The following is a 25,876-nucleotide window of genomic DNA, read 5'->3' on the forward strand; positions in this document are numbered from 1 at the left end:
CGAATGGCCACAGAGACTTTAGGCTTAACGAGAGTGGGTTATGGTCACTATCAGTAGTAGGATGGACTTTCATATCCTGCATGAAACTCCAAAGTTTGAAGTCAAGGAGAATATAGTCAATCCGTGTAGAATGGTTTACCCTACTATATGTATGGGCCCCAGCAGCGTCTGAAACGGTCCTGCCGTTTATGGGCCTTAGGCCACACTCCATAACTAATGAGTTCATCTGTATGGCCCGTTGCGACCACCTCTTTATTGGGTGGATTGATAGTGCGGGAATTCCCCTCTTAGCATCATCCTCAGCAACATCTAAAATGTCCTCTGCCGCAAGGGGCTCGAATGTACAATTGAAATCCCCTGCGACCAGGACATGTGTATCCTGAGTACATTGCCTAAGTTCGCTTTCTAGGAGTGTGACAGTGGGGGATGACGCTCCACCTTTGATTCCCAAGGCATATATTTTGAATATGTCCAATGTTCTCCCTTTTTGTTCACCCCTGACTGATAGCCTTAAAATATCAAGGGAGTTGCATTGCTTCTGCCTAGTGCTACAACCCAGGGAGATGCTAAACCAGATTAAGAAGCTGCCCGAGGGCCGCTCTCTCCCTGTGAGCGGAGGTACTGCTGGTAGGAAATAAGTTGTATACCCGGCCCTATGATAGGGCACCATACTCCAAGTTTCCTGAAAAATGCAAATACTATGAGACTCAACCAGATTATTCCAATCGGGCAGATCTAATTTCTTTGAGATGCCCGCTATATTCCAGCTAAGAATCTTTAGGTTGTTAGCAGGTACGCATAGATCCCGCATTATGTGTGCTGGGGCTAGATAAGCACTATCTTGAGTCACAGTGGGCTCAGCTAGCGGGGATGGCGGGGCAATTACCTGCCCCCTGGCAATATTATCCCACATTAAAGATTGTTCTGATGTGCTTGACCTAGTTTCATGAGAACTGGCAAGAGAGGCCTGGATGTCACTTAATTCCTCCCTAATTACAGTCTCAAAGCTTTGGCCCTCACCTACACTGCTCCCGTTGCTGTTCTTGGTAGTTGCTAGCTTGAACACTAATTTATTATTGCTGCTAGCAGCTTTAACTGGAAAAACACTGTTACAGCTATACTTATACCTTTGCGGCTATTCAGTCGTCCCATTGGGGGGATCCGGGTCCTATTATTGACATTTGCCGCCGGGATAGGAGAATAGGATTCTCCATGTCAGTATGCATTGCCTATTCCATGAAAATGGAGACGTCTGTTAAGCACTGGGGCTATGGGATTAGTATAGATAGCCTCACTTTGCAGCCCTCGCCATGTAGGATAGTCGAGATTCTGTGTGTGCAGTAGGTAGGCTGGTTGTGAATGGAAGTGGCTTAGATCTTACGTGCCAATTCCATTCCAGTCTTGGGCATACTGTTGATTACATATAAACCCTGCAACACGTGTATCCCTAAAATTCACTCAAATACAATCCCCAGAAGTATCCTTAGTCCTGTTGCCTACCCAATTAACCCTTCTTACAAAAAGAACCTGACCATCCAGTTGGCTGTTCTTGTTCAGCCAATATGTAGTTTTATTTTTGAGTTCATGATAGGACTCAATTTTACCGGCCTGTAGTTGGGGAACACCAGTTAAAACCACTACGTAAGGTAGGAATTCGGGAGGCAAATTAATGTGACTTAAGTTTTGCTCCACTAGTTTTTCCATACCGGTCCTTTGTCCTATTCCAGGTAGATCTTTACAGTGCCTATGTGTTTTATTTTGGCTGTTGGCTGCGTCCTGACCCTGCAAAGGAGAGCTTTGAGGGGGGTCTTTCGATCCTGTAACTAAGATTGAGTTAATGAGTTTTCTTCCTCAATGGACATTATGGGTTAGAGTATCTATTGGTACCGGAATAATTCCCGGTAATGACTCAGAGACTACAACAATGGGTGTAGATATCGGCACAGGTGGAAGCATAGGATCTTTGGGAGGGTTTTGTTTCATTCCAGGGTCATCGTGTCTATTTCTGGAGTTTAATTTTATTAGTGTCTTGAGGGTAAAAAAGTTGTTGAGTGTAGCTTGTTCGAATCTTTCCATTCTCTCAGATAAGACTTTTACTCTCTCAATTAGAGGTAGTATAAGCGATTTAGCAATTTGTTCTATCTGGGCGGTAAGGGGGATCTGTAACATGGGGCCTATAGATGGAATTAGATTTGGATTGTCGGTTGCCAAGTCTATTGGATTGCGAGTAGCCAGACTACTGGCAGGTGACTTATCCCTTGATGGAAAAGGCAAATAATTCACTAACTTCCCCGGGCCTATTGTTTTCTGAATTACCTTATGTGCTCTTAAGTTAGGTTTTTTGGAAGGTTTTAGGCGTCCCCCCTTCTGGCCGCTACCAACTCTTTTTCTTTTAGTAGAAGATGTTTTGGTCCCTAATTTGTTCGCTGCCTCCAAATGCTTTAAGGTATCCGTAGGGGGGATTGTGTTGTTAGTGCGTTCATGTTCCCTGTTTGGGATGGCCACATGTGAAGGAATCAGGGGATCAGGCCAGGTTAAAAGACCCTGTACTGTTTGCTGCTCGAAATTAACCTCTGGACTAGACATCCTGGGCGGTGTAATGTCAATCGTGTCTATTTCAGTGCCCTCATCTATGTTGACAGGGGAGGCGACCAATGCCAATGGCCCTAATGATGAACGCTTGCGGTTCAATGGTTCGATAGAAAGGTGTCGTTCCGTGATAGCAATTTCGTGCTCAAGGACCGAATAGGCACAGGTGATAAACTGATCTAATGTGCCACTAACACAACCTCCACCCACCATCCTTCCCTTTCCTGACCGTGTAGTCATTGGCATGTACAATTATTCTGCAGTCTGGCGATACAACAGCCCATGTATTACAGTGCCAAAATAGTTATACAACAGTGTAAGCAAAACCTTACTAGGGCAAAAGAAGTAGGGGAGAAGTTAGGGGGGCGGCCCAGCCCGGCCTCCTCCAGCCTGTGACGGCCTTGGATGGTCCCACCCTTGTCCCGGGCTTCTTCCGGCGCGCGAACCGCGCAGCGGAGGACCCAAATTATTTAAATACAATCAGGTAGGGGGCGGGAAGAGGCCGACAGCTGGACGGTGTTACGGGGCTGCTAGTCCTCGCAGTCCCGTCCCGTCAAGCCGCTCACCACAGCACCGCAGCGGAAATCCAAAGCCAGAGGCTCGTTAGTGTTCAAGAATTGTAGGTCCCAAAGGAGTTCAGAGCACCAGAGTCAAAAGTAAAAAATAAACAGCAACCTCTGCGAGGGGCACCCTTAGGACTTATACCTGTACACCATGACTTACCAAATCCTTGTCACTTGTACTCTAAGTCCGAAATCTAGTGGATCAAAGGAGTTAGAATAATAGGTAGAGGATAACATTTACCTTCATGAAATAACAATAGACTCTGGGAAGCTTTAAGCACTTTATCTATGCAATGTTTTGTGTGTCAGGTGCCACAGAAGTGAGATTAGGGACTTTGCAAGTAAGAAAATAACTATAAAAGCATAAATCTTACAAGACTTTAAGAAAATACCTTTGGACATTGGTACCTGGGAGGGTGAGAAAGTGAAAACGGAACAAGGACATACCACACAGATTATATATACCTAAAATGGTGCGAGGAACAACCCTGGCCACGGGCTGGGTCAAGGAAAAGGCTCCCGACTAATCAGGTGCCAACTGGACAGGACAGGACAGGCCACCTCCGCTAAGTGTAATGCCAGTGTTACACCCCTCTCTACGGCTACTCTCAGACCCCGACTGGGTAGATCGATTATTCTCCCTTAGCAAATTCAAGATTCTTCTGTCAGAGTGCTCAACTAGCCCTCTGCTCTCGATTCTCCTCCAGCATACTTTGGATCAATGACATGTCTGTGACAAGTCGGACAAGCTAACTAACTAAGCTTACCTTAGTTATACCATTTCAGAGTGTGTACCACCCCCTTAACGTTTCAAATTCTATGTGCTCCCTTTATTTGATTGGTCAGAAAGGCGAGGAGAGGTTTCACTCCATACTAGTATGAGATCATTTCTATTCGATATAGTTGATCAATGTCCCCACCCATAATTACTTTCCCATGGTTTTATTCCACCCAGCAATATTTGTTTCAAATCATATACAATGTATTAAATACAGTTCATAGTTCTTCCTTTCTTGGGGTCACACGGTCAGGTCCCCAGGAATATTACGAGTAAGTCAGGACTTTTGCGGCAATTCAATGTCAGTGGCTTCAAGATTTCCTGTGATCATCTGCGCAGACGCAGCCTTTTCAAAATGAAGTTTACGACACACTTCAGGCCCAAATACGAGCTATCAATAAAGTCAAAGAGAGACACATTAGAATACAAAAATAAATGAATGCGCTGTATGCCACTTCTTTCTACTCTAACCCCATTACTTTATTTTAACTATAGCATTAATTGTTAAGCAGAACATACAAGTTTTAGTTCGAGCAGGAGCATGTGCATTAGTATGTGAAGAATGAAGCTGCCATCTTTGGCATTAGTGCACAGCTTCAAAGAGTTCCCACCAAAAGCACAGATACGTCACACTACAAGAGGTGTAGCAGACGCATGGGCAGAGAAATTCCCACATTTTCGGCGGCCATATTAGGACACTCGAGTTACTGTTAGTAAAAGCACATAGATAAGCTTCCCCTAGATATTAAAATGTTGTGTAATGCAATTATTAGTAAAACAAATCATGTTGATTAATGAGTTACGTGTTATTTCGAGAGGATTGAATACGAGCAAGTTTCTTTACGTTTGAAACCTTGCTCTATCACAAGATAGTGTGCACATGAATAGTGTACAGACAAGATCCAGTCTCTATTGGATGACAACGGAAGGGAGTTAGAAGGACTCTTAGGGGCAGAATTACTATCTTCGGCCTTCGACCTCGTGAACCGTACTAAACTTTGGCACATCCTGGTTGATCTAGGGCTTGACCGTGCTCTTGTGAACCTGTTGGCGGACCTTCACTCAGGCCTTTTGGCTTCAGTTAGGGTTAGTTCAGACGGCGACGCACCAGCCATTTTAAATCTAAAAGAGGGGTGAGGCAGGGGTGCATTTTGGCCGCTCTGCTATTCACAGTTTACATTAATGCCCTTGAACTAGTGCTTAAGGAAGCGACCCCTGATATACCGCGCATAGGGGAGACCTGTGTACCGGTCCTCCTGTACGCGGTTGACGCTGTGCTTTTGTCACGTACAGGGGTCGGGCTCCAACGGTTATTAGACACCTTTGGTCTATTCATGAATTCTCTAGACCTTAAAATAAACGCTAAAAAATCACAAATAATGATCACGGGAGGTGGCTCACGGTGTAAGAGAGTGAAAACGTTTTATTGTTGTAAGGAAGAACTATGCAGAGTGTCCACATTTCCATACTTGGGGATCATTTTCGAGGATAAAGGAAGCTGAGGTCCACAAATAAAAAGTAGAAACAGCGCCCTTGTAAGAACATCGTTGGCCATTATGGGCTTTAGCAGAAGATTGGGGGCAAGGCCAATCTCAGCCCTCATGAATATTTATAAATCTAAGTGCCTGTCTGTTGCCACCTATGGCTGTTCACTATGGGGCTATGGTCCAACAGACTCTCTTCAAGTGACAGAGAATACATTTTTTAGATCAGTCTTGTCTGTACCCCATTCTACGCCCTCTTACTCTATCCATTCGGAGTTGGGGGCAGGTTTTATAACAGACACAATCAGAGTGGCTCCTTTAATTATGTGGCTTAAGACTTGGGTGAACGATGAACTGTCCCTTAATCGGTCTATCTTCAAAGATTGTCTTTCACTTGATAATGTACATAAAATTAAGTGGCTGACTTATGTAAAAAATGGGTTCAATGTACTGGGGAGATCTGAGCTCTTTTCCTCACCGGAAATAATCACACATAAAGAAATTGCCATAATCAAAAGGGATATGCATACGAGGTTGGCCTCAGTAAGAGAGGAAAAGGAGCTCATAAAACCAACTGTAAGAGCTAACCTTTTGGTTGCCAATCTCCCTGGTCCTGAATTTTATCTTACCTTGGTTTACCGCCCCTTTCATAGGTTCCTTTTAACTCGCTTCGTCTAAGCATGATACATCTGATATTAGGTCAATATCCAATATGGTGTAAGCCTGAACAATCATTACCTTGTTCCTGCGATAATTTTTCTTCGCAGGACACTATGCATTTCATGATGTTCTGTGGTCAGTTTTTAGAGGAGAGGAGAAAGTTTCTTGTGCCTGTCCTCAAAAAGGCAGGGTTTTTGCAAGTTAGGCCAGCACTCCTCTTGCTACAGCTACTAAATAACCCTAGTGTCATCTTCCACGTAGCCAGTTATTTGGTGGGTGCTGTGCGTTCAAAGAACAGGCTTATGAGAAACGCAAGATTGACCATATCCTCATGAAGTTTGCATCTTGTTTTACAAAGGATACCGTGTATTGGGAGTAAAGACAACGTAGGAGAGATTAATTTTATATTGTGATAAATGTTGATTTTATGAATCTAGTGATGTATTTTTAAAGTTTATTCCTTCTCTTGTTTTTAATATGATTGTCTTTTTTTAAAAAAAAAACACTGAAGTATATTTTAAACCGTGAATGATGTGTGTTTTGTTTTGTATGAATTATTGATATTGTACATTTATTGTACAGCGCCTTTTTTTGATATTGATTTATCGAAATAAAGTATTTTGACTGACTGACTGACTAATATTTGGTGCAATGCAGCAAGGCAACTTGTTGTGCTGTCTCAAATGGAGAGCACATGAATGCATTGAATCTACTAAGAGTTGGCACATTCCTGCTCTCTCTCTGCTCTGGTGCACTTGTGGCTGCCAAGCTCCAAGACAGGCACTATTTCATCATGGTGCAAGGGTGCCTGCCTTACAGCCAGGATTATTTTTGTGCAGGAGGGACCATAAACTAATGGCTCAAGACCATGATTAGCAGCCTATTGAATCCCAGTGCAGCAGCAATCATGAATAATAACTGTATATACATTGAAAAGCACTTTAAGTGCAAACAGTATTGACATTGGAGAAACACAGCAAGATCAAGGGCTCTAGTCAAGATAAGAGTAAAATCATTATCACAAATTTTCCAAAAATTGGTTGGCACGAACCATAAGAAAGCCTTTAAAATAAGGTTCCATTTAAGATTGGCTCTGCAGCTGGCAAGAACCAACAATGAGGAACTGGCAATGGTGTTATAATTGGCTGTAGAGAAAGCAGCCTTGCTTAGAATTTGAGGTGTAACCAGGATTAAAGACAGTTTGAAGTTAGACTCTCTTTTGTTAGTTCATGTACACTTTAATGTTAATGTTAGGGGGAGTTTTATATAGCACTCAGCTACTCCGAGGAGTGTCCCGGTGCTTTCAAAACCCTCGGCGGTACAGACAGGCGGAGGCAGTACATTTATCTACAGCCATCAAGATTAGGTAAACTCTTTGATATGTAACTTTTTTGCCTAACCCGTGGCTTTATTTTGTGCGAAGTAGTAAAAGTTCAATACTTTTGCAAAAGTTCCCCCCACGACTTGATGTTTTCCTCGAATTGCAAGCCGGCGGTTCCGAGTCCGGCGTTCATTTCCTTAAACAATATTTATCACGGGACTGAGAATAGCAAACTGCAAAGACACACACAGAGACAGTGCTCACACACACCTCTGCCGACGCACGTGGTCATAAACATAGGGTTGAGGGCCCAGTTGTAGGGTTGCTAGACCCCTGTCACATAGGCAATTGGCTTTGACATACACGGAAAGTTGGAGAGGTTTGTGAATAAGTGGCACTAGTGGACTACAACGTGTACTACTACTCATTGCAATGTAATCTCCTACTTTGCGCAATAATGTGTAATTTGTTTGTCATTGTGCCTTACCCCCCCATCTCCAGGGGCGCGCAATATGTGAAAATCTAATAAAAAAAATTGAACAAAAAAAAACAAAAGTTCATTACTTTTGCATTTCCCTTCCCCCTTCTTCTATATTAATATTTTCATTTTGAAAAATGTGTGTTTGAAATGGATATGCTACATACTAGTGGAGTGAGGCCACAACATCTATCTCCAAAGTAGTATATTGCATCATAAAGGCTTTACATCTTGGGAAAGTGGAAAGAAATCCTTTCAGTGACCCAGTAAATTATGATACTTTTGGATGTTTTACATAACATAGTACAATGCAGCAAAATAGTGTATTGACTGTGTGCATCAAATGTGTACCCAAGCCTGACCACTTTACTAATGTCCCAAATTGTAGGTAGGTGAAGCATTATGGGATGATGTTGGTTAGACTTCACCATGTAATACTATCACAAACCCCAAAGATTGTCACTGGACTCACAATAATAAATCCTTAGTTCAGTCCTGGTAGAGTGGCAAAGAGCAGTCAGACTTTACTATAGGAACATGGTTTAACCATTTCAGATTACCAATATGGATGATAAGTAGTTGACACAATTCGATGTAAATCTGACACCAATTTATAAAAATAAAGTGTCTTTTTATCTGTATTTAAACACCAAAACAATCGAAATAGCATATATATAACTGGAGTTATGGATTTTAGGCGGAAAATATAAATTACAACAATTCACTACTGCAGAATTTGTGCATAGCAGTCAATGGGAAAAAGTGATAGTGAAAATCTGTCACTTGCAGGTCAAGCTGTGTGGAACCCAAGGAGGGTACAGATGATGTGGGTCCCTTGACCAGGCCACGACAGTCAGTTCAATTTATATAAGAATAAAGTTTCACTGTATTCTTTTGCAATGTTTTTATATTGTTTCTACTACCATAACTCTGGTTGCATGTTTGCTATTTTTTAGTTTTAGTGTCTAAATTAAGATAAAAATACACTTTCTTTTTATAAATTGGTGTTCGATTTCTCTCAAATTGTGCCAATTACTTATCAACCATGTTGGTACTCTGAAATGTTTAACACATGTTCCCCCACTAAAGCCTGATTGCTCTTGGCCACTCTACCAGGAATGAGCTAAGGAATTATTAGTGTGAGTCCAAGGACCATCTTTGGGGTTTGTGATAGTATTGCATGGTGAAGTCTAACCAACATCACCACATAATACTCCACCTTCCTACCAGGACATGTAAGCTTGTACTTACATGCCCACACTAATGGAGTAGTTTACACTGTTCCCGCAGTCTGCAATCGCAGGCCTGCTGTCAGTAGTTTACATGGGTCACTCAGGGTGTCACAAAATGTGCTGCAAGCTCTGGGAACCCCGTTGCCACTCATGTCCTGTGTACTACTGGTATCATATACTAGTGACTTATAAGGGGGCTAAAGTCCTTATCAATTGGGGATGCCGATTTACACATAACTACTTTTTTTAACACTAGCACTAGGGCTTGGTTAACAGGTTTCATTGCACAGCCAGAGTTGAAAACCAGCATCTAGCTCTCCAAATGGGGGCAACAAGTACATTTGCAAAAAGCCCTGTTTTCTTACACAAAAACATATCCATGTTCAGAGCAGTAACCCTGTTCATGTAGGCGCAAGTGTACAGCCCTTCCAACATTCAGTTAAAGTGTCATACAACATAATACAAAATTCAAGCTTTGTGTTCCACCCGCAAGTTATTGAAGCACACTAAACACCACCTCAGACTAAAAGGGAGGGCACATACATCAGTGCCTGAGGCAGGGCCACAAAATGGGACCTTGGATGAAGGGATTAAGAGGAAAATTTCATGGAGTGGTGTGCTGGAGATTAAAAAATTTAATATGGACATAGATATTTGCTTGGATCGTACAGTATTGTGCAGGATAGGACTGGCCATAGTGTGCATCAAACGTTTCCCAGAGAGGCTGGAAGGGTGGCTCTGGGTTTGACGGAAGTGGGAGTCGGTTTTGTGACTGGGGTCTGGTTTTGCAGCAGTGCTGCAATATTGGCCTCCCAATAACAACAGCAGCAGTGCTTCACACTTGCACCCCCCCCCCCGCACTCCAGGTTTCTGGTCTGACCAAAATGCTAGGGCTGCTTTGGGTTCCCAGTTTGGCCCTGATATGGCCGAGATAAACATTGCAAACACCTCTGCAGTTGACTGAGTTCGCAAAGCTGAAGCGAGTGAAGTGTAGGTGTGATTAGTATGGCACATATGAGGATATGCACTTGGTATGTAATGGTACTCATCACAGTCGGCTGAGCCAGACAGAGGTTGTGAGTGAATATCCCAGAAGTATATTGTACCAAATGGCAGAACAGACTGGCAACTAGAGCTACATACGGAATGAAGCAGATGGAAGGACATTGAGCGTACCAGCAGTGGACAGGTTTGCCGGAGTCATGTAAATCACTAAATTGGGCATTTATGGACACTCTTGCAGCAGAGGCTGCTCAAACATAGGAGATGGTGATAGAAGTGCATCAAAAAGTCTGGTGGTAGAGAAAATGCATGATGCCATGCAACGTCACTGCATCAGGGCAGAGAAGACGATACGCAGGTGATTATTTATGGACAGATTTCATTATGGCTAGGCATGTCGATTGGGATTGTACTAGTAAGATAATAAGAATTGGCTGTTCGGTTTGTGCTTGTGCTCTCTCTCTCCAAGGTCTTGGTGGTGGGTGCCCAATGGGTTTTGCTTGATTTAAGCATGTAGTCTGTTTGGATGCCTCTGCTTCTACTGTGCAGGCTGTATTACCGGCGAGCACCACCCTTGGAGGTTAGGTTGGCCTGAGCCAGGGTTTTAACTTTTCCCTAGTCAGTAAGGATAAGTAGCCATGCTGTGACTGCTAAGGGTCCTTCCCTTCAGTAGCTCTACTTGACTCCTACACATGTACTAATTTAGGCACATTATTGGTTGATTAAGTGGGCCAATGGGTTGGGGATTTCACACTTTTTGGTGCATTAGTACCTCATACTCAGGAGGACTAACCAATCTACTCCAACAGAGGGAGTAGTTAATTACAATATCTACACATGAGTGCGTGAGCCTCACTATTGTTTGGACTTATTTAATCACTTATTGGGGCATAATACTTGGATGTACGCTCTATCGTACAGCCCCCATATCTTGGTAGCTGGGATGTGTTTGGGTGCCATCAACCATTTATTCAGGGATTCTGCCAGTGGTGGAGTATTAGCAGCAAATCACAAATCATTTCTTTATGGTTTCAAGGTACTGTTTAGTATTTACTATGAGATTGAGATTTCAAGTGCTTGCATAGGAATGATTGTTTAGTAGGAATGATGCTGGGGCGCTAAATGTGTTTTGGTGTTATTTGATTTGTAATAGGATGCAAAGTGAAATTTGTTTTGGAGTACATTTACCAAGGTGTTCATTGTCGTTTTATCTGTACATGTGCATTTATGTGCTTTTTTTGTGCAGAATATTCCAGTGCTAGCCAGAGATGAAGCCTCATGTGATTTCATCATTGAAACACTGGCCTCATTTGATGCCATCATTGTGACACTAGACCTAGTGCTGAGCAAAGCCTCGTGTGATGTTTTCATTGGAACACTAGACCTAGCATTGAGCTGGAGTCTCATGTGATGTCATCATTGGAACACTAGACCTAGCATTGAGCTGAAGTCTCATGTGATGTCATCATTGGAACACTAGACCTAGCATTGAACTGGAGTCTCATGTGATGTCATCATTGGAACACTAGACCTAGCATTGAGCTGAAGTCTCATGTGATGTCATCATTGGAACACTAGACCGAGCATTGAGCTGGAGTCTCATGTTATGTCATCATTGGAACACTAGACCGAGCATTGAGCTGGAGTCTCATGTGGAGAAGTGTGGCTCACTGGTTAGAGGAGGCAGATCCTGATGCAGAGGTCAGACCCGGGACCAGGGTTCAATTCCCGATGTGGCAGGGTCTTGAGCTCAAAATGTCCACGGACTTGATAATTCTCGCCTCGGTGCCTCCTCGAATCATGGGTTCACACTCTGCAACTCTGGGCAATAGCTTGCTTAATCTCCACTACGGCCCCACCGCGATGGGATGCCTGGTCTTCACCTTGGGGATGCCCAGTAGGGGCTATCTCGCAGGGAAAGCCAGGACGGGTTCCCAAAGCAAGCGCTAAGAGACCTGTCGGTGATTTGGGGCTATATAAATTGAAATTAACATAACATAGCATATGAAGTCATCATTGGAACACAGGATCTAGTGCTGAGGTGAAGTAGAATGTGAATAATTTTGAAGGCAGGTGGAGCTGAGTGAGAAACTGAAGACAGATAGAGTGGAGGCAAGGAGCTGCAGTTTTAATACCAGTGACCATGATGATGCCTTGATGATTTAGTCCAAGGGAGCTCTTATTTTTTAGAGCACTACCCATTGCCTCTCTTTGGATACCCGAGAGAGAAATATCAGATTGATAAGCAAATATTGGACAGGTGGATCACTAGAGTTCCAAATTGTGCAGCACTGAGTCAACCAATTGATTCGCTTTTTTTCTGTTTGCGACTGATGACTGTCAGGTAGGTCTAACAGAAAGTGAAGCTGACCAACTCCAGGAGCCCTAGCAAAGTCCTCATTCTCCATTTTAGGCAGAAATTTCACTTGCTTTACATTATCAACAACACTCCCCCAATTAAGATCGCCATAATAATGTAGAATTAATATATAACTGATCTGTCCCATTTATTTAAAAAGATCCACCAAATCCTCCATGAGCAAAACAAAATAGCGAGGAAAAATAAATACTAAGAGAGTAAAAAGCAGGTTTGCTAAACATGGTACAAAGTCTTGAGAATCATTAATTAGAGCATGTGCCCCAGTACGTGCAATTAACTACTGACTAATGATTGGAGCGTGCCAGGGTATGCTGTCATTCTCATACTTCATCCTCTTGCTGTGAGCAGCAGCATGAGCTAACTGCTGTACATTTAGTTACTCCTCTTTCCTTCTGTAGATGTAAGTGGACTACTAGAACTAGTGCTCAGTCAGGCTACAACCCTAGCAATATGGCTGCAGCTCACATACAACAGTAGGGGCCAGATGTAGGTGGCCATTTACCGGCCGGTAATGGCCGATTTCGGCCGTTACCGACTGGTAAATGGGTTTTTGGGATGTAGGGGGCCAATTTTACTGATTCAGTAAATTTACTGATTCGGTACATTTACCGAATCGGTAAAATACCGAATCAGTATTCTTACCGATTTGGTAACTCCTAGATGTAGGTGGGACTCTTCGGAGTCCCAAAGGCCTTTCAGATTCGGTATTTTACCACCCAATCCAATTGGGCGGTAACATACCGATTCCAGGTGTGCATGCACACCTGTGCCATGTGACAGACAGACATGCCCTTAGGGCATGTCTGTGTGCCACATGGCACACATGCCTGTATTTGGGGTGCCAGAGGGTGTCAAAGTGACACCCCCTGCACCCTTGCTGGAATCGGTATTTACCGAATCGGTAAATACCGATTTGGTAATGCCCATTGATTCCTGTGGGCTTCAATGCCCATAGGAATCAATGGGCATTACCGAATCGGTATTTACAGAATCGGTAAATAATAATAATAATAGATCTTTATTCGGCTTATTCACAATGGAAAAACCATAAAAGTACACAAAATGTCAAAACACAATAAAAGTAAACATGTTACATATGATTCTGTTAAAATTCATTTCATAGTTAAAAAGAGAAAAGTTAATCAAGAAATGTGCAAAGTACCGCTTATGCTCAGACTGGCAAGGTATTTAAAGATTCTTTCTGTGTTTCATAATACACTTTAAGAAACTACTAATAAAATAACAGACATTCGGTGTTTCCAACATTTGCAGTCTTAAAAGGGCAGGTCTGCACTGTCTCAATCCCCAGGATTTCAGTATCGGTAAAAGCCAGATCTTTCTGTGGGCTTGGTGGTATTTACAGAGGAGGATCACGTGCAGATTCGACTGCGTTGATATGCCGTCACAAGGACAAGGTGGGAGTATAGCATCCCAACAGTTTTGTGACGGGAAAGTGACCATTCTAAAGAACATATTTAGCCTGAATCTTGTAATGAGCATTCTCTCGTAAGTTGGTATTTGGAGTTCTAAATACGGGTGAATGGCAAAGGCTATTTGGATCATATTTGAATGGATCACTGCCGTTTTTGTGGAGTTGGATGCGAGTCTTAACGATTCCAGATGGCATAATGCTTGGCGTTTAAGATCTTTTTTTGAGATGACCGTTATGGTTGTCGGGTCTGAATAGTAGTTCTCAAGGCCTAAATCAGTAAAAAAGTTCCTGACATATAGGAGCCACTTTATTTTTGCAGAGTTGTCCATATTCATTACATCTGTGATAATGGCTTGAGTCAGAGTGTTTTTGTTTGATTTCCAAATACGGCGCCACAACATCAGAGGTTCAATTTTGATTAGATCCTCTAAGTAGGGTATGGCTAATTCTAGGTGCATTGCGTAGATTGAGGTGCCTTTGGGGGTAGCTAGTAAGAATCTTAAAAAGGTGTTTTCCGCCCTTTGAATAGGGCTAGCATCTATATACCCCCAGACTCCTGCACCATATGTTGCTATAGCCTGGCATTTGGCATTGTAAATCTTAAGGAGCTCTTTTGGTGGTCTCTTGCCTAATTTCTGAGAGAATGTTATTAGTGCTGCGATTGATCTCCTAAATAAAAGTGCCCTTGTGCTCACTGCTTGCTTCCAAGAAAGTTGGTCATCTATCATGACCCCCAAGTAGGGATAATTTGGGGTAGGTTCAAGCTTTTGGTTGTTGAGGACTATAGGGTAGGATCTTTTTCGGTGTCTGCCAACTGTCATTACGAACGTTTTTTTTACGTTCACCTTTAGATCTAAGTTGCCCATAAAGGACGTGTATCTGTTCACTGCTTTTTGAAGCTCTTTAGGTGTTCTTGCTAGGATGACGGCGTCGTCCGCGTAGAGCAGGGCTGGGATCAGGCGGCGGTTTATGCGTGGGAGGTCCTGGGCCCCCCCCAACATCTCCTCCTCCAAACCATTGGTGTAGAGTGAGAAGAGGAAGGGGGCCAGGACACATCCCTGCCTGACCCCGCGCCCTACGCTAAACGGAGACGTCAACTCACCATTGACGCCGAAGCGTACTCTGGCTGTAGCCCCGGTGTAGAGCTCTTTGAGAAAATCTAAAAGGGGTGGATCTATTCCCAATTGAGCTAAGACCCTCCACAGCTTTCTGTGCGACACGCAGTCAAAAGCTGCGGAGAGGTCAACAAAGACCATATATATCTTGGTGGGAGTGGCCTGTGTATACTTCCCCATTATTAGTGTAAGATTGAGGACCTGCTCTAGGGTACCAAATCCTTCTCGGAATCCAAATTGGATATCCGAAATTATGCCCCGGTCCTCGGTCCACTGCTGGAGGCGCTCTAGAATCACTCTCCCCACTACTTTCCCGAGCGAATCCAGCAGTGATATAGGCCGATAGCATTTTACATCTTGTCGGTCCCCCTTTTTAAAAATGGGAACCATTATTGATTTTGTCCAAGATGTTAGGATTCCCTCACTTGCTGCTGCTGTACATACTCTAGTTAAAATGGGGGCCCAGAGGTCTTGATTACTTTTAAAAAGGTCCACCGGGACCCCGTCGGGTCCTGGTGCCTTGCCTGTTTTACTATTCTGCAGAGCGTCTATAAGGTCTGAAATATCAAACGGGACAAGGATAGGGTAATTTACCTTGGGAAGAGGGGATTCTGTTGGAAAGGTGTTCTTAAAAATTTCCTCAAAGTGAGAAACCCAGGTATTTTCGTCGATAGCGACTTCTATTTTTGGGGTATCTCTTTCTGTGAGATATGGGGTTCTGACCGTGCGCCAGAAAAGCTCGCTATTTTGTGAAACTGCACCATGGTGGAGATCATCCCATAGCTTTTGCTTTAATTGGGCAGTTCTCAGCTTTCTTTCCCCAATATATTGTCGCCTGAGCAACTGGATCTGAGCCGCATCACGTGGGTTATTTTTGAGTGCGGATTTCAACTTTGATAGGGCCGCTGTGCAGTTATGATTAAACCACTTTGGTTTTGTAGGGCGGTTTATTTTAGGTTTTGTGGTGAGCAGGTCTTTTATAGCATCTAGTATTAAGTTAAAATTTCTCAAAACTTCTTTATGACTAGTTGTGAGGTCCAGGCATTTCATTATGTTTGGGTAGGACCGCGTTATTAATTTTTTCATTATATCGGATGGGTTAATTTTAGCCCATCTGATTGTTAGTCCATTGCGTTTACTAATCTCAATCTTGTTCTGCCTGAGAGTGGTCGCCATCTCTGATTTATGGTTAAAGTTAGCAGGCATGAACATTGTTAGTATTAGAGCTGCGTGATCGCTAAAGGGAGTGGCAATGACTTCAAAGTCTTTAAATTTCGGCATTAAGGTTTGGGAGAGAAATATGAAATCTACTGTTGTCTTGTGTCCTCTGCCCAGATAGGTTGGTATAAAATCATTTGGGTCTGCTTTTGCATGCTTGGCAATCTGGAGGTCCAGGTCTGATAGAGCGGTGTTAATTATATTTCCCAGTTTAGAGTGTGCGAAGTGTGCTAGTGGAGCATTAAAGTCGTCTACAATCCCACAACACGTTATGTTGGGAGCCGTGCAGGGGTGAAGGTTAAAGTCGCCTCCCCAAATTAATTGGATTGCTTTATCTGCAGGGCTCTGATGGAGGGCTTGTTTTAATTTATCGGTTATGGTGGTGAGGAGAATTATAAAGTTTTCTTCAGATAGGTTATTGTATATGTTGGTCAGAATAATGATATCTTTGTTTGGAAGGGTAAGTGATAAGATTTGATGATTATCATCCTGGGAAAGTGTGGCCACTTTCTTGAGAGGTAGGGAATTTGAGATATAAGTTACTAACCCACCTTTTGATCTGCCCATTGTACTGGGTAGGGCTGGAACATTGTAAGTTTTATAGCCTTGTAGATGAAGTTCTTCTACAGACCATGTCTCCTGGAGACAGATTATTTGGTGTGGGGCTAAAAACTTCTGCGCAGAGCCGTCCTCGATTTTATTTCGGAGGCCCGCGATGTTCCAATAAGAGGCTATGAGGAATAAAGAGTCATCGGCCGATTCTACTTCTGGGGTTATCGTGTTCTTATTACTGGTAATTGAGGCGATAGTATTGGGCTGCAAGGGGGGAAATGATTGGATGTCGGTGGGAGGAACTACCATTGGTGGTCAGTCGACCATTTCTAGGCCGCTGAATCTATTACTTAGTGGGATGTTTTGCCATGGGTCCCATCGTGGTTGCTCTCTATGTGGGGGCCAAGGTGTATAAGGTCTTCTCTCGTCCCACCTTCCTCCCTGGCGGCGTTGTCTCACTGGATGCCAGGAGTAGTCTGGCTCATGTTGGTTATGGGGGCCATTATAACTGATGTTTGGAAATTCATCCTGCCTGGGGAATGGGACGGACCAAGGGGGCTCTTGTTCCTGTGTATAGCTGTCTAGTTGCCTAAAGGGGTAGAAAAAGGGGAGGGACTTGATCTTAATTCCTCCATTTGGAGTGATGTCTTCCCAGGCACAGACATAATCCGCTATTCGAGGGTCCTCGAAAGTGATTGTGATGCAGTCCCCGGGAATGGTTTTTCGGGTATTGCCCACCCATGGGACCCTGGCTACAGATCTGATTCTTCCACGCCAAGAGGATGGAATTGGGCGGTTGGTCTGGAGCCAGTGCTGAACTTTATTTTTTAGGGACCAGACCGGTTCTGGGGTGGGGTCAGTTAGTTCTGGCACTCCAGCCATGACTGCCACATAGGGTGAGGCCTCTGGAGGGAAATCTGCTGGGTATCGTGGAGGGCCAGGATTCCCCGCAGTGTTTCTCTTGGGCCTGCTCGCCGGTGTTTTTGGTAGTGCAGGTGGGGGGGGTAAGGTTTTTATAGTTGCATTATGCGTGGTTTTCCCTGAGGTTTTATTGGCTGTGCTGCTCGGTGCCGTCGGAATTACGGCAGTAGTAGCAGACGCCGCTATCGCGGACACAGCTGGGGAAGTCGGAACGGTGGACTGTTGTAGGTTGCTAGTAGAGCTTTGGGTTACTGCAGTTTTTGTTGTTTTGGTTGGGTTTGAGGTGTTTTTATTAGTCAAGGGATTTGGAGTAATTATCCGGAGGGTCTTTTGTTGTGGATTGGGTAAAGGTGGGTTAGCAATTGATGGATTAGTGCTTGCTGGTTTTTTGCTATTGTTTTGTGATGGTTTTTGAGGACATGATGGTAGAAATGACTGCTGGTTTTTTAGGAGCTTAGAAATTTGCAATTCTATGGTTGCTAGCCGATGTTCTAAGGGTTGTAGGGCGTGTTTGAGTACACTAGTTATGCTAGAGAGTGTTAATTCCTGAGCCTCAACAGCGTTCAGATCCACCAGGGTTTGTTTTGTGGAGTAAGGGTCCAAGACTATCAGAGGGGATGGCTCCTTCTCTGCCTGATGGACTGACGCTAAGATCTCAACATGTATCGCCCTATCATCTTGGGTTTGTGGGATACTTGATGTTATTGCCAGGTTTACTGGGGTGGGTGGGTTTCTTGGTGCCCTATTCTTACTGATTGCTCCTTCCCTCTTACCCCTTTCTACTCTTTTTTCTAACGAAGAGATTTCTACAGGCGTTGTTGGGAGTAGTTCGGGGGTTTTTTCTAAGTCAAAACTGAGTTGAGAGTCCGCTAACTGGGATACCGACAGGTCTACTGTGTTTGGTAGACTCCGTCTCTCTCTAGTAAGGATCAGCTCAGCGTTTGGGACGCCTAATGCTGGAGATCTGGCTTCCGCCAGGGTGCCTAATGAGGATCTTTTTGCAAATGCTAGATCTAGTGAGACCCTTTCTTCAATGAGTGTTATGCTTTCGTCTATAAGTGTGTTTGCCTTCGCTAGGAAGTCATCCATGGGACCAAGCAATTTACCTGCTGCGCTAGGGACTTTAGTTTTAGTTTTGTTCCCTCTCGTTAGGACCATTGCTATTCTTGTTAGGTTATGGGGATAAGGTGAGTTATAAAAGTATTGCTAAAACGGAAGGTCGAATAAATATTTTAAAATCAGGGGGGGTGGCCCAGTCCAGTCTCTACCAGCCTCTAACGGCCTAGAACGGCCCGGTCTTTGCCCGGGTCTTCGCCCCGGGCTGCGACCCGCGGCGCGACCCGCGGCGCGTTAGAGACTGCGTGGATATAGAGGGAGGAAGGGGGGCGTGGCCGCCGGGGGAAGAGGCGCCGGCTGCAAGGAGCGGTGTTTTCTGGGCCTCGCAGTCCCCCGGTAGGCTTTTCCTGGCCTCAGACAACGCACTGCAACCTGGGCGGGTCGCGCTGAGAGCGAGGTGAAGGACTGCCGATTGCAGTCACGCTCCCACCAGCCGACCTCAGCCACAGGGAATGCGGTTTGGGAGATGAAAGCAGCAGTTCCTTAGTTGAACACAGAAGAGCAGGTCAGTGAGCGGCACCCGCGCAGCGGGTGGCGCGAAAGGTTTTTAAGCAGCGTTTGAATCAGTGGGCGTGGCCGCCGGGGGAAGAGGCGCCGGCTGCAAGGAGCGGTGTTTTCTGGGCCTCGCAGTCCCCCGGTAGGCTTTTCCTGGCCTCAGACAACGCACTGCAACCTGGGCGGGTCGCGCTGAGAGCGAGGTGAAGGACTGCCGATTGCAGTCACGCTCCCACCAGCCGACCTCAGCCACAGGGAATGCGGTTTGGGAGATGAAAGCAGCAGTTCCTTAGTTGAACACAGAAGAGCAGGTCAGTGAGCGGCACCCGCGCAGCGGGTGGCGCGAAAGGTTTTTAAGCAGCGTTTGAATCAGTGGGCGTGGCCGCCGGGGGAAGAGGCGCCGGCTGCAAGGAGCGGTGTTTTCTGGGCCTCGCAGTCCCCCGGTAGGCTTTTCCTGGCCTCAGACAACGCACTGCAACCTGGGCGGGTCGCGCTGAGAGCGAGGTGAAGGACTGCCGATTGCAGTCACGCTCCCACCAGCCGACCTCAGCCACAGGGAATGCGGTTTGGGAGATGAAAGCAGCAGTTCCTTAGTTGAACACAGAAGAGCAGGTCAGTGAGCGGCACCCGCGCAGCGGGTGGCGCGAAAGGTTTTTAAGCAGCGTTTGAATCAGTGGGCGTGGCCGCCGGGGGAAGAGGCGCCGGCTGCAAGGAGCGGTGTTTTCTGGGCCTCGCAGTCCCCCGGTAGGCTTTTCCTGGCCTCAGACAACGCACTGCAACCTGGGCGGGTCGCGCTGAGAGCGAGGTGAAGGACTGCCGATTGCAGTCACGCTCCCACCAGCCGACCTCAGCCACAGGGAATGCGGTTTGGGAGATGAAAGCAGCAGTTCCTTAGTTGAACACAGAAGAGCAGGTCAGTGAGCGGCACCCGCGCAGCGGGTGGCGCGAAAGGTTTTTAAGCAGCGTTTGAATCAGTGGGCGTGGCCGCCGGGGGAAGAGGCGCCGGCTGCAAGGAGCGGTGTTTTCTGGGCCTCGCAGTCCCCCGGTAGGCTTTTCCTGGCCTCAGACAACGCACTGCAACCTGGGCGGGTCGCGCTGAGAGCGAGGTGAAGGACTGCCGATTGCAGTCACGCTCCCACCAGCCGACCTCAGCCACAGGGAATGCGGTTTGGGAGATGAACGATTCAGTATTTACCGATTCTGTAATACCTACCCCCCTCCCCCCCTCTATTTTACCACTTCTTAAATACCGAATCGGTAAAATTTGGTATTTAAGAAGTGGTCAAATATAATTACCTACATCTAGGCCTAGGTGCCTTGTCTCTCACCCATATCTACTGTATGTTCCACAGTCATATCTGAGCACTAATCAAAGAAACATTCACAGTACTTTACAAACTGTCATGTAATATTAATTTTCGGTACACTCGCCACACCATCAGAAACTCATCAATAAAATCAGACCCATTTCTTTTCACTTAGGAGGGCACATGGTATTTAGGAGTCCTTGCCACATATAATCTAGCAATGGCTTCCAATTCCTCTCAAATTAAAGATGGTTTTCAATAGATCTTTCCAAGTTAGATGGCAGTCAGGTCTGGTTAAGTGTTTATAACCAGCTGGTCTCAGGACCAACAGCAAAAGTCCGAGGTCCAGAGAGATGGATACCCAGTGTTTATTTTAGAGGCTTTGTGATACATTCCAAAAAAGCTGATAATCTGGGATAGTCTCACCATATATGTAGAGTATCCCCGATCCATAAAAACAGAAATAAAGCCTAATGTATCTTGTGGTTTGTAGCATAAGGTAAGCGTTTGTGTATATTTTTTTCGTCACAGTCTCCCAGTCTTAGCACTGCTTTTCCATCTCATTCGATCAGAAATCCAATTTTTAGTTGTGTAAAGAATTTTGCAAAGTCTCCTGGAAATAGATCAGCAATCAATATACATCCGCCCTTTCTCCATTTATTAATGGGACCCAGCTTCAATGCTATAGCAAAACCAGTGCTCTGCAAGTTAGTCCCATATGCGTAGGTGTTTGCCTATTCCAATAGGTCGAACCAAATCTGTTCTCACCTTTGATTGCGAGAGCTTGGAATTGAAACAGGATTCTTGGTAGTATATTAATTTTCAATGCACTGATTCTACAAAGCCAAGAAACAAATATCTGTGACCATTTACTAAAGTCCTGTCTAAGTACCTCTAAACGGAGGAGCAAAGTTAGCCCTGTACACGTCTGTTACTTGTCGTGGAATTTTAATCCCCAGGCATTTAATATGTGTCCTTCAGCATTTAAAGACATATCTAATTTTCAGAAGCTGTTATACGTCTGGTGGAAGACATAAATGTTGAATGACTTTTGGCAGTGCAGTATCAAGGCTCCCCAGTAGCAAAAACATGGGAAACATCCTTTACGATGCAACTTTTACAACGCAAACCATTACAACGCATTGCGCTGGGGTGCGCTCTAGGATAGGGAATAGGTTTACTTTACTATCCAACACCTTCCCTACTAGCCACAGGGACTGGAGTTGGAATAGTAAATTAAACTATTCACTATCCAGCGCCACAAAGCACTATGCGTTGTAAAGGCGTGCGTTGTAAAAACCGTGTTGTAAAGGCATGCGCGGTAAAAGCCTGCGTTGTAACGTCATACATCCCAGAAACATATTGTCTGTTGTAAGGGCTGTTTTATATTCCTCCTATCCAAAAGACAATCCCAAGTATAACCAAGGAATAATGAACAATGCATGAAAAGTGTTTACACTGAGTGCAAATAAGATGTAGGACAATGGGTACCCCCTGCTGAGTAACTCTATGGTTTTAAATGATCAGAAAAATTGACCATTCAGCGTAATTCTTGCCATGGGGTAGCAACAGTTTACCAGCACCATAGCTACAAACTAGTCTGCTTCAAGAACAAGGACAAGCAGAACGAGTACATGATGCTGAAGGCCTTCTTCATGTCTAAAAATAAAAGCAAGGACAGTGACAAAATTCATGGATCTTTTCAACCAGGTGGACCATGCATCTTATTTTACCATGCAATTGACCATGTCTAGTGAAACTACTCTGGTCAGAACAGATCAGATCAGGCAGAATCAATTCAAGTCTAGAAGCCCATAAATTTATAAACAGGTGTACACCGTGAGGATTTCTATAGATCTTTAGAGCAGACTGATGTGTCTAAGCCTAGTTTAAGGATGACTGAAACCATAGCTTCACTCCTGGAGGGTGTTATTACCCTGTATTCATACAAGTACTTGAAATGGGCAATTCTCCAATATTGTGCACCTTATAGAAATTCACTGTAAACCTATCAGGCACGGAACAAGGCAGGAAATAAAATCTGTCTTCATTATTTGTTATCTAACTCCGCCCGCTGCTGTGTAGAGATTTACGTTTTCCCCAATAAATCTTGTATCTGGTGGGCAGGCAAATAGTTTCCCTGTATAAAGAGAGGGGTAATAACTCCAAATATCTTCCAATTTAACGTGTTCTTTTTGTAAATTCTTCCAAAGCATTGCTCCAATCTCCTTTATATATAGTGCGTTCAAAATGTGCAAGGCGCCAGCTCCCCACTGAAATGACTCCCAAGGAGAGAGACAGCTGCGGTTATTGTGGTTCAACCAAGTTGTAGCCTTTTATTTCACATAGACACATTGGGGCATATTCTCAAGAACGTGTGATAACCATCGCAAAAGTAACTTAAGGCAAAACTCCCAACATCGCGGGACAATTACGCCGTGTTAACGAAGCAGTCTCAACACAGTGGTACCATGCGATAGTCTCCACATAACGCGTCAAATGTCTGCATTAAAACCAACGCCACGAAGCTAAAATGTGATACGCTAACACAAAAAATCCTGCGATGAGGCCAATTGCGTTACAAAAAACAGCGAAAACCAGCGACAGGCCTGCAAATTCCACACATCTGGCGAGAAAAGGCACTATAAAAACTACAGAAACAACTCACCAGAAACAATCCAAAGCGTGTAGCAACATAGATGCACCCTGACCGAGCACAGAGGCCAACACGTACCCCACAACACCCACAGACCACCAACAAGGAACAACAGGGACGTGGGCGGCCAAGGAGAATGTCCCTGCAGCAAAACCAGATCAGCATCACAGAGGTGACAGAACTCCACCATCAACTGACCCCCAAGTAGACCACCGGGAATGTAGTTGGAGTGTCGAGGAGGCAAATCAAGGAGGCCAAAAGGCGCTGGCATGATGTGAGAAACTAAACAGGGCACAAACCCGCTGCCAACAGGAAGGCAGCAACGGCGACAGGAGGGAGGAGTCCTACGCCGCAGGAGGAGCTGGAGTAAATGGTGACCACAGTCAACAGTGTGAAGACGGTGCAAGGAGTAGGGAGTACAGACAGCTCGAGAGGTCCTGACACAACATCAACAGGGTGAGTAATGGCCAGGGACTGGGGGGACGGGGAAAGATGTGCACAATGGCACACATGCACAATAATGTGTAGCACACTGCACATCCACAATGACCCTGGATCATGTCCCTGATCCCCGTGGCACACTGCAGCACACACACATTGCAAGAACAGCACACCCACATTGACGACAATGTGGTACAATGCCCAAACCCAACACTGCAAAACAGAGGAAACAACAGGCTCCGCACACATGCAGAAACAGGCCACTGCAGATCTGGAAACTGTTAAATGGAAATGTACGCGTACAACCTCACATATGTCATGTAGTCCAAATGTACACGGTCCTGCATCCAAATCCTGCACCCCGAAACAGTCACATTGTACATTGTCATACAGTCTGCATGTAAACAAGAGCAATGCGCCAACATACATGTCAACACAATGTCAACATGCAGCTTCCCTTCACATTGCAGAGGGGCACACAACACCTCCAGCAGAGTACAGAAGACAACACAACTGTGATGCTGGAGAGGACCACCACACCGTCAAAACCGACTCCCTACAAAAGCCCATGGACATCCCACGCAACCCACCACCAGGAACCGAGCAGCCAAGCTACTTAGAGGAGAACACAGACCCTGCAACAGACCCCACAGCAGGAAGCACCTGCAGACACAGCACAATGTAATGTTGCAGGGCCCAGGGCCCTCATGCAAGACCACAGGGACACCCGCAGATATTATGTTGAACTGGCTACGGGCACGTGCGCCTGGCCCCTTTATTGGCAGGGCCACATGTATAGTGACACCTGTGCTGAATTTGTGTGTGGGGTGAGTGTAAGCCAGCTCACACGGAGTGCTTGATGCTGGCAACAACTTGAAGTGGACACCAGTGCAACATTAACTGAAAACACCAGCATAACAGAGTCAACTGCTAAGCAACATGGAGGAAACCGGAGCAAAAACAGAGGTCACCCCACATTCAAACAGAAGTGTCCGTGACTTGCAGTGCACTGAGGTTGGGGCACTAGAGCTGAGCACGCTCATGTGAAGAAAATGTCTAGGATTGTGTCCCTTCGAGATATTCCTGATGCAGATGCAGTATGTTAATGTTAATGTTAATGTTAACTGTCATTTATTGAGCGCTCGTACGCCCGGAGGCTTCATGGCGCTGTAGGAAGGAACAGGGCGCGTCAGTCGTTTAATAGAAAGAAGCAGCTCAGTGATGTGCCTGAGAAAAAAGCCAGGTCTTCAGAAGATGTCTGAAACTAAGGAGATTGTCACTTAGTTTTAGATGAGGGGGGAGAGAGTTCCAGAAGGCAGCTGCAAGATGGTCAAAGCAGCTGCCTCCGAGACGTTTCCTTTTGTACGGAGGAACAATCAAGAGGGATTTATGGGTGGACCGGAGGTTGCGGGGAGGGCTGTATCTTTGGAATAGGTCTCTAATGAATTGGGGGCCAATGTCATGTAGGGATTTGAATAAAATGCAGCCCACTTTGAAGGCCACACGTTGCTCCACCGGCAACCAGTGTAACTGTTTCAAGCCAAGTCTAACTGATTGCCTTCTAGGGATGTTCAGAAGAAGTCTGGCTGCTTGGTTCTGAACCAGCTGGAGGCGTCTAAGCTCTCCCTTTTGGAGCCAAAGATAGAGACTGTTAGAGAAGTCCAATCTGGACAGGACCAAGGAGATAACGATCTGAGTGAGGGCGGCAGAAGAAAAGAAACAGGCAATTTTTTTGATTTTTTTCAACTGGAAAAAACTGGAGGATACGACTGCTCCCACCTGTTTTTTCAAGGAAAGGTCTTCACTGATGTAGATGCCCAGGCTCTTGCCCGAGGGTGACTTAGATGGGGGGCACCCATGCAGGAGGGCCAGAAGCTGGGATTCCAACTATGTATACTCTGTCCAGGCAAGACCAGTTCGGTCTTGCCTGGGTTAAGTTTCAGATGATTGCAGCTCATCCAACTCAGAATGTGGGACATGGTGTTTTGAAATTCTACCACAGAGTCCTTGGTGTTAAGAGGAAAGATGAGCTGCAAATCATCTGCATAGTTGAAGATGGTTACCTTTGCGTTTCTAAGGGAAAACAAAAGAGGGCGCAGGTACAAATTAAAAAGCAGGGGAGACAACGAAGAGCCT

The sequence above is a fragment of the Lissotriton vulgaris genome, chromosome 10 (assembly GCF_964263255.1).
Source record: "Lissotriton vulgaris chromosome 10, aLisVul1.2, whole genome shotgun sequence".
NCBI lineage: Eukaryota > Metazoa > Chordata > Amphibia > Caudata > Salamandridae > Lissotriton > Lissotriton vulgaris.